Below are 8,097 nucleotides of genomic sequence, written 5' to 3'. Positions count from 1 at the left end.
TTATGGAATGCTGATAGAGCCCTTCATTGAGGGGCCATTTCTTGGCCGAGAGCGAATTGCTGAGAATACATCAGCAATAGGGCAGGTTATGTAGCAACTGCCAGGAGATGGACTCAAGAGCATGTAGGGGGCATGATGATGTGCGAATAGCAAGCAGGGGGCATGATGATGTGCCGTGCGAATAGCGTACAAGGGGGCATGATATGCGAATAGCAAGGAGATTTGGATGCTAAATAAACACCGAGCTGGATGGTGTGGACTACTGGATGGGCATAGAGCCAAACTTGAAGAACAGAATGATTACTGATTACAAATCTACTTGGTAATCAATCTGATCTTCAATGTTGGCTCCATGCCCCTCCAGTATTCCACTCCATCCAGCTCTAGTGTTCGTTTAGTATCCAAATCTCATTTGTTGCTATTCGCACATCACATCATCATGCCCCCCTTGCACGCTATCCTTTTTTTGTAATACAAAGTAGACAACTTATTCAAGTAGACATATGTATATTCAAGTGACACAAATCATGCTATATAACAAGTACACAACTTATTCGTGTATACATGTCTATTCCTAAATTGATATATAACATGCTATATGTACATTCAAGTGACACAGATAGCAACAGGTTCATAAACATACTCATAGTCAGTTCTAGCTCCCTAAACAAAACATCAACCATAAGCTTCATAGCAATACACATACACAACCATTGTTTATCACATACTCATGTCTGACTATTGCATACAAATGAATTCAGTTCATGGCAATTCCTATACACAACCCTTTATAAACATACTCATGTCAGACTAAGGCATACAACAACATCATACATGCAACCAACATAACAATACATGTACTCAACAAGTTAAAGAAATCTTTCCATATGTTGTAGGCATGAAACCATCTCTTCCATATGTTGGAAATTAGGTTAAGGTATATCAGTGGAAATATAAAATTTTTAACCTATTTCCATTTAACCACAAGATCCGTTAACCGTTATTTCATATAAAGAAGGATAAGAAGAAATACCTTATAAAAGTTCTATCTACCGTTGCAAACGAAGTGCCCACAACTTCAAAAGAGATAGAAACTGTCTACCAATCTGCCCCTATCCGAAACAGACCTTCCAGACCTCCGAACGACAATCCCTTCGGTGGAAACGTGAAAGAATATGTCTAGAAGCTCATGTCCAAATATCGCAACGATCTGACGGTTCAATCTCCAGAAATCCGCGAAATCGTGAACTGGCCTGATGTAGGAATAGTAAAACGAATTTCTCCCTTTTGTTTGTTTTTCTTCTTCGAGTTCCCAAACACGAAATAAAACACGGGAAGATTAATTTGGAATCAACCGTTGAATAACAACCAAAGTAGATTGCCTCTAATTAATCAACACAAGATCAAGGATAAAAGAAATAGATGAAAATCAATTGATCAAACGAAGCCGTAGAGAAATCTCGTCCTCGAACAATGGGTGTCGAATTTTCTCTCTCTTGGACTAGGTAATTTTCGAAAATCACAGTAGGGTATGGCTTTCTTGGATTTCGAAAATCTCAAGGGAAGGGGTATTTATAATCTCTTGTATCTAATCCCTAGTTAGATAGAATTAGGTTACTGAATAGGAATTCCATTCGGAATCGAATTCCTAATTATTATCTCACTATATATCTAATATATTAAGGATAATAATAATAACCTTATTGGATAATAATAGGAGTATATTAATCCAATCAAAACTCCTAACTTAATTATCTCTTAATTAATTTAATTCATATTCCTAATCTAATTAGGATTAACAAAATCAAATTAATTATTCATGTATATTACTACATGAATTTCGACCCCCTTATGTCCATGGGCCTTATTGGGCTCAATTGGGCTTCTATCAATTATTTAACATTTATCTCTCTCTTAGGTTCCAAGTCTTATGTGTGATCCATTAGGTTCTTATTGCTTCTAGCCGTATGCAACGTTATTAAATTAATTTTTTCAAAGAATTATATTTAATCTTTGCATAACGGAATGATGTACAGAGTATGTGTTTAGCAAGTTCGTAATCATTCCCCCAGAGCTATAAGAAGACAGGTTGATTCTGTCGTTAACCTTTCCGTATTAGTTACAGTATAATTCGATCCTTTATCAACTACATCCTTGAACTGAATCTTATGACTATGGGTGATGTAAAGTCACATATAGCGAGACGTTCGTTTTACTTGTACAGGTCGAGTCAACTCAAATAGATAGGTTAAGTGAAATCTGTATTTCTACTCTTAAGTTATCACCTTGCAAGGATTTAGAGTCGAGTCTTCCACAAACGATCCATGGATGTATCTCCCATTTATCGGGAGTGATAAATGCTCAATCCAATATATAACGACTCCACAATCACTTCCTGTGATACCCAACATCTACTGTTCACACCCCAGAGTCATCTCTGTTAAGGATCGTGTTACACCAGAGTCAAAGCGTCACATTCCGTAATCCAGAATACCAATTAATATTCCTTTGAGTCTGAGGATTAGTTATACCTATTAATACCAATGAGATGAACAGGTGACAAGGATGAATCTACCCATCCTGCTATCTCAAATCGGATCCCCAATCCTAATGAACAACGTTTTATCGGATCTATGTAACTGTCCAGATATCTGTATATATGAAGCTTGTGAGATCAGCTTTCTGTCGGACAGAAGACATTGTTACATACAAGTCTCAACAATGATATGTCAATCCCAAACATATCACTTGACTTGGGGTGGTTTTAAGTTTATCAGTTTACTATAAAGTTTTGTCTCACTTCATGCTTGTATGAACACTTTATAATCACTTTAAATAAACTTACGGATTTCCTTTTATTAGACTTTATTTAGTGCTTAAAAGGGATTGCCTTTATATAGTTATAAAATATATATCTCATTAAACAAATGATATAAAGAACAATTCATTTACATTAAGTTTGTATCCTAGAACAATTGTCTATAGGACACTAAACCCCAACACCATATACTTCAGCACTCTTACTATGCTTGCAAATAAAAAGAGCAATATCTTCCCATATGTTGTAGGCATGAAACCATCTCTTTCATACACATACTCATTTCAGTCCTTGCATCATTATTTCACTCAATGAACATTCATATCATAAGAGTATGGCCAATCACAATATGTATAAGGGACACATAACATGCTATAAATAAAGTAGACATGATATAATGATGAAGTGAGCACGGTGATGAAGTTTATAATACTTGAAAGCTCCTTTACTATGTACCTTCCACTTGGATTGTACAGTTCATGATGAAGTGAGCACGGTGATGAAGTGTATGATAATGTCACCACAAGCTTAGTCATAAACTTATGTTGTTAGAATCATATAACTTCATCACCATGTTAAATACTTTTCCATAAGCATACCAAGCCAAGTGACACGATACATAGTGAGGGAGATTTAGTTGACCATATGACTATGCTTCACTTGGTGACTATGCTTCATATATGCAAGCTTCATAACAATACACATACACAACCATTGTTTATCACATACTCATGTCTAACTATTTTATACAAACGAATTCAGTACATGACAATTCCTATACACAACCCATATGCTGTAGGCATGAACATTATTTCACTCAATGAACATTCATAGCATAAGAGTATGGCCAATCACAATACTCAACCAAACCGCAACATGCTCCAAACAGTTCCAGTTTCCTAAACAGAATATCAACCATAAACTCGAATCTCTTTTACTATGTACATGCCACTTGGATTGTACATTCCATGAAAAGTGAGCATGGTGATGAAGCGTATGGTTCTAACACCACAAGCTTAGTCATAAACTTGTGGTGTTAGAACCATATAACTTCATCTCCATATTGAATGCTTTTCCATAAGCATACCAAGCCAAGTGACACGATACATAATGATGGAGATTTAGATGACCATATGACTATGCTTCACTGTACTCAAGTGACACAGAACATGATATATATGTATATTCAGGTGACACAGATAACAACAGTTGATTATATCACCATACTTCACTGATTAAGTTATATACAAGTAGCACTAAGCATGTTAATACACATACTCAGAGTCAGTTTTATAGCTCCCTAAACAGAACATCAACCATAAGCTTCATAGCAATACACATAAACAACACCATGTTGAATGCTTTTCCATAAGCATACCAAGCCAAGTGACTCGATACATAGTGATGGGGATTTAGATGACCATATGACTATGCTTCACTGTACTCAAGTGACACAAAACATGCTATATATGTATATTCAAGTGACACAAATAGCAACAATTGACTATATCACCATACTTCACTGATTAAGTTATATACAAGTAGCACTAAGCATGTTCATAAACATACTCATAGTCAGTTCTAGCTCCCTAAATAGAACATCAACCATAAGCTCTATAGCAATACACATACACAACCATTGTTTATCACATACTTATGTCTGACTATTGTATATACAAACGAATTCAGTTCATGGCAATTCCTATACACAACCCTTTATCACATACTCATGTCTGACTAAGGCATACAACAACATCATACATGCAACCAACATAACAATATATGTACTCAACAAGTTAAAGAAATCTTCCCATATATTGTAGGCATGGAACCATCTCTTCCATCAGTCGTGCCATATACTTCAACACTCTTATGTACTATCCATGCAAATAAAAAGAGCAATATTTACCTATGTCAGCATCACCCACAATAGCATCACGAAGTATATATTTCCCTAGGTTAAAAAAGACAAAGACCAAAGATCTAACTTTTTCAACGATATAATAGATATCGTTTCTAGCTGCTGAAATCAACATACACAAGAGTAAATCGGATGAGGAAAAGGAATAGTAAGGAACAATGAAACTTTAATACATCTAGGAACGAAGTAAATATGGCTTACCATTACCTTGTTTCGACCGAGTGAGAAAGAAACCAGCTAGAGATAGCCAAAGAGAGGGGTGGGAGAGATGAAGATGAGCTGCGCGAAACCTAGTTAGGGATTTGGAATGAGAGAGGGGTTTATATATGAGCTGAAATTTCAGTCAAACAGATTGAGCGCGATAAGTTTTCGTTGGCCGCGTAAGTGAAAATTTCATTGCCACTTTTTTGTTTTTCACAAACAATGACAGTTATTTATAACTACTGATATCTAATGATTAAATAAATTTTGACTTAAACGCGCGCTTTTTATAGATGACAGAGTTGTGTCATCGGAAGGACACATTTGAATTGAGCTGATTTAAACTTACGCTTTCAGATGACAGAATTTTAATATACTTCACGAAAAATAATCAGACGACATGAAAACAAATCTCTGTCATGTATCTTGTGTCATGTGAAAGGAAAAATGACATAGTGCAAAGCAAGCAAAGATGAGATTTGTCAATTATATCTTATAATCATTTTTAAATTTCAAAAATTTGTGATCATATATTTTTACATATGAAATAAGATAAAATGTGGAGGAAAATCCCAATGAAGAATATCCCGAATCATTAAATGTGATGTTAGAAAATAAATTTGCTTTCAAGATTCAGATTAATGACTACAATTTAAAACATGAAAGCTCAACTTTGACAGTAGCTAATATATCGGATGATGCCACATTAATTGCTGAATTGACCAAAAAAGAAGATAATCAGGTAATAATGTTATTTTTTAGGGTAAATAATTTATTAGTCCCCTAGTTTTTACCTAACACACTGTTTAATCCCTCTATTTTGAAAAACTCATTTTAAGGTCCCTATCTTTTACCAATATTAACCTTGTGGTCCTTTTATCTATTTTTTTAGATTTTTAACCGAACATATCTTAGCTTTTAGGACAACCACAGTATAATACAAGTTGACCATGTTACTCTGTTATTTTATATATGTCTATGTATGCTAAAATATAACGGTTATAAGTCTAGAAAAACTAGACAAAAGGACCAAATGGCTAATATTAGCAAAAGATAGAGACCTTATAATGTGTTTTTCAAAATAAGGAGACTGAACAGTGTGTTAGGTAAAAGCTAGGGGACTAATAAATTTTTTACCCTATTTTTTACCATTTGCAAATAATTAAATTGTTTTTAATTCAAGTATTTCACTGTAAAAAAAATTAAAATGTTAAAAGAAATGCTTATTGTAAATTCATGAATCAATAAGTGGTGTAGGTGATAATCAAGAAGTAGACAATTCAATAACTCCTACGAGTTCTAAGAAGAAGCGAGTGATGCATGTTCAAAAATTTGATGAAAGTAGTTTCAACCTCAAAAGTGAGCTCCAAAAAGATTAAAGTCGAAGATTGAACTTGAATCATTTAAATTTCCAATTCATTTGTTGATTTCAACAATATTACAATTTGAAATTTCTTTATTGTTTATGTTTTTGTTTTTATTATCTTGTGTGTCTATTGAATAACTTTTATTTTTGAAATAGTTAAGTTTAATTTAAAGTTCATTGTCTTCAATTGGTATTTTAATTAAATAGAAACAGTTTTTAATATAGATTTTATTTGCTTTGTTCGTGAATGCATAATAACCAAAGACATAATGTTTAAACAACTTTTAATGTAATATCCAATAAACATGTTTGCTTTTTTTTTTGGATCCTATTGTATTTTCCCATTAATGATTATATTGTTTTCTAATTGCCATTATATATCCATTTTATATATATATACTTATCAATTCTAATATATCCAGCTTTTAGATATAATTGGTTAAACAACTTTTAATGTAATATCAAACTTTTAGATACTATACTGTTTAAAAGATTTTAGATAAATTAAACAGCTTTTATTCTAAAAATTAATAAATAGACCGTAACATATTATTCTTAAAATTAAACAACTTTTATTTGAAATATCCACTTAAACAACTTTTATTGTTTATAGATGTTAGATAATTACTTAACTGTCTATATTTCTAGAGTGAAGCTACCACACAATGTCAATCTCCACTTTTCCTCTCTCTAATCTCACGTTCTTTCATCCATAAACCCCACTATGTTTTCTTGTTTTTCCTCACGTAGATAAAACCACCCATCATCTCTTTCAAATTTAATGATTCTCTTCTTCTATATAAAGTTAGGATAAAAACTACATGCTCCTTCATTCAGATCCATATACAGTGCCAAGAATTGTTCATTTTTGCAAGCATCTGCTTTCCTTGTTTCCCATTTTTGGCCAAAAACTCAGTTTAACAACCTTAATTAATTTGCTATGGATTTTCACAATAGTTTGGATTGAGATTTTATTTTCATTCTCCTTATATGTTTCAACTGCTCGAACTATGGTGGTAATAGCTCTTTCTTTGCTTTAGGCTGATTTATATATTCTATTTAAGGGTGCTAAATGATCATTTCTTATTTTCTCTTTCTTTTGTTGCCAACTTGATGGAGAAGGTTCTTCCCATTTCTGATGTACAGTCTAGGGCATTTGGAGGTATGTTTTAGTTTCAGGTGCACATAAACTATGAAGATAAATACAGATCTACCTGGTTCTTTTCCAAATTACGGTCAGGCAAGTTTATTTTTCTTCTTCCTTTAATTACATCTCGGTAAGTCATATCGATTCAACTGCATTTCACTTTATTTTACATCTGATTTTTTGAATTATGACTTTCCAAACTATTTTGGCATCGATTTTGAGGATGAGCTGTGTATAGATAAGAAGATTTTCATCATTAGCTGTTCATCAAATGCAATCTGTCCCTTTTAATAGCAGAATTTTTATTTTTATTCTAATGAAACGATAAAATAGGATGAAGAATAAGTTCAGTCAAGTTAAAGGGGTTTATGTTATGGTTTTGCTTTACCATGGCGAAGCAAAAAGAATTCGGTCCTTAAAGGAATGCATATTGGGACATTAAATTATGGTCGTTCATGGTTCAATACTCTGCTTCCCCAGGCGCACATAAACTATGAAGATAAATGCAGATCTACTTGGTTCTTTTCCAAATTACGGTCGGACAACTTTATTTGTCTTCTTCCTTTAATTACATCTCGATAAGTCATACCGATTCAACTACATTTCACTTTATTTTACATCTGATTTTTTGAATTATGACTTTC

Source organism: Euphorbia lathyris, chromosome 4, assembly GCF_963576675.1.
Source record: "Euphorbia lathyris chromosome 4, ddEupLath1.1, whole genome shotgun sequence".
NCBI classification, from domain to species: domain Eukaryota; kingdom Viridiplantae; phylum Streptophyta; class Magnoliopsida; order Malpighiales; family Euphorbiaceae; genus Euphorbia; species Euphorbia lathyris.
Note: the sequence above shows the minus strand (reverse complement) of the source record.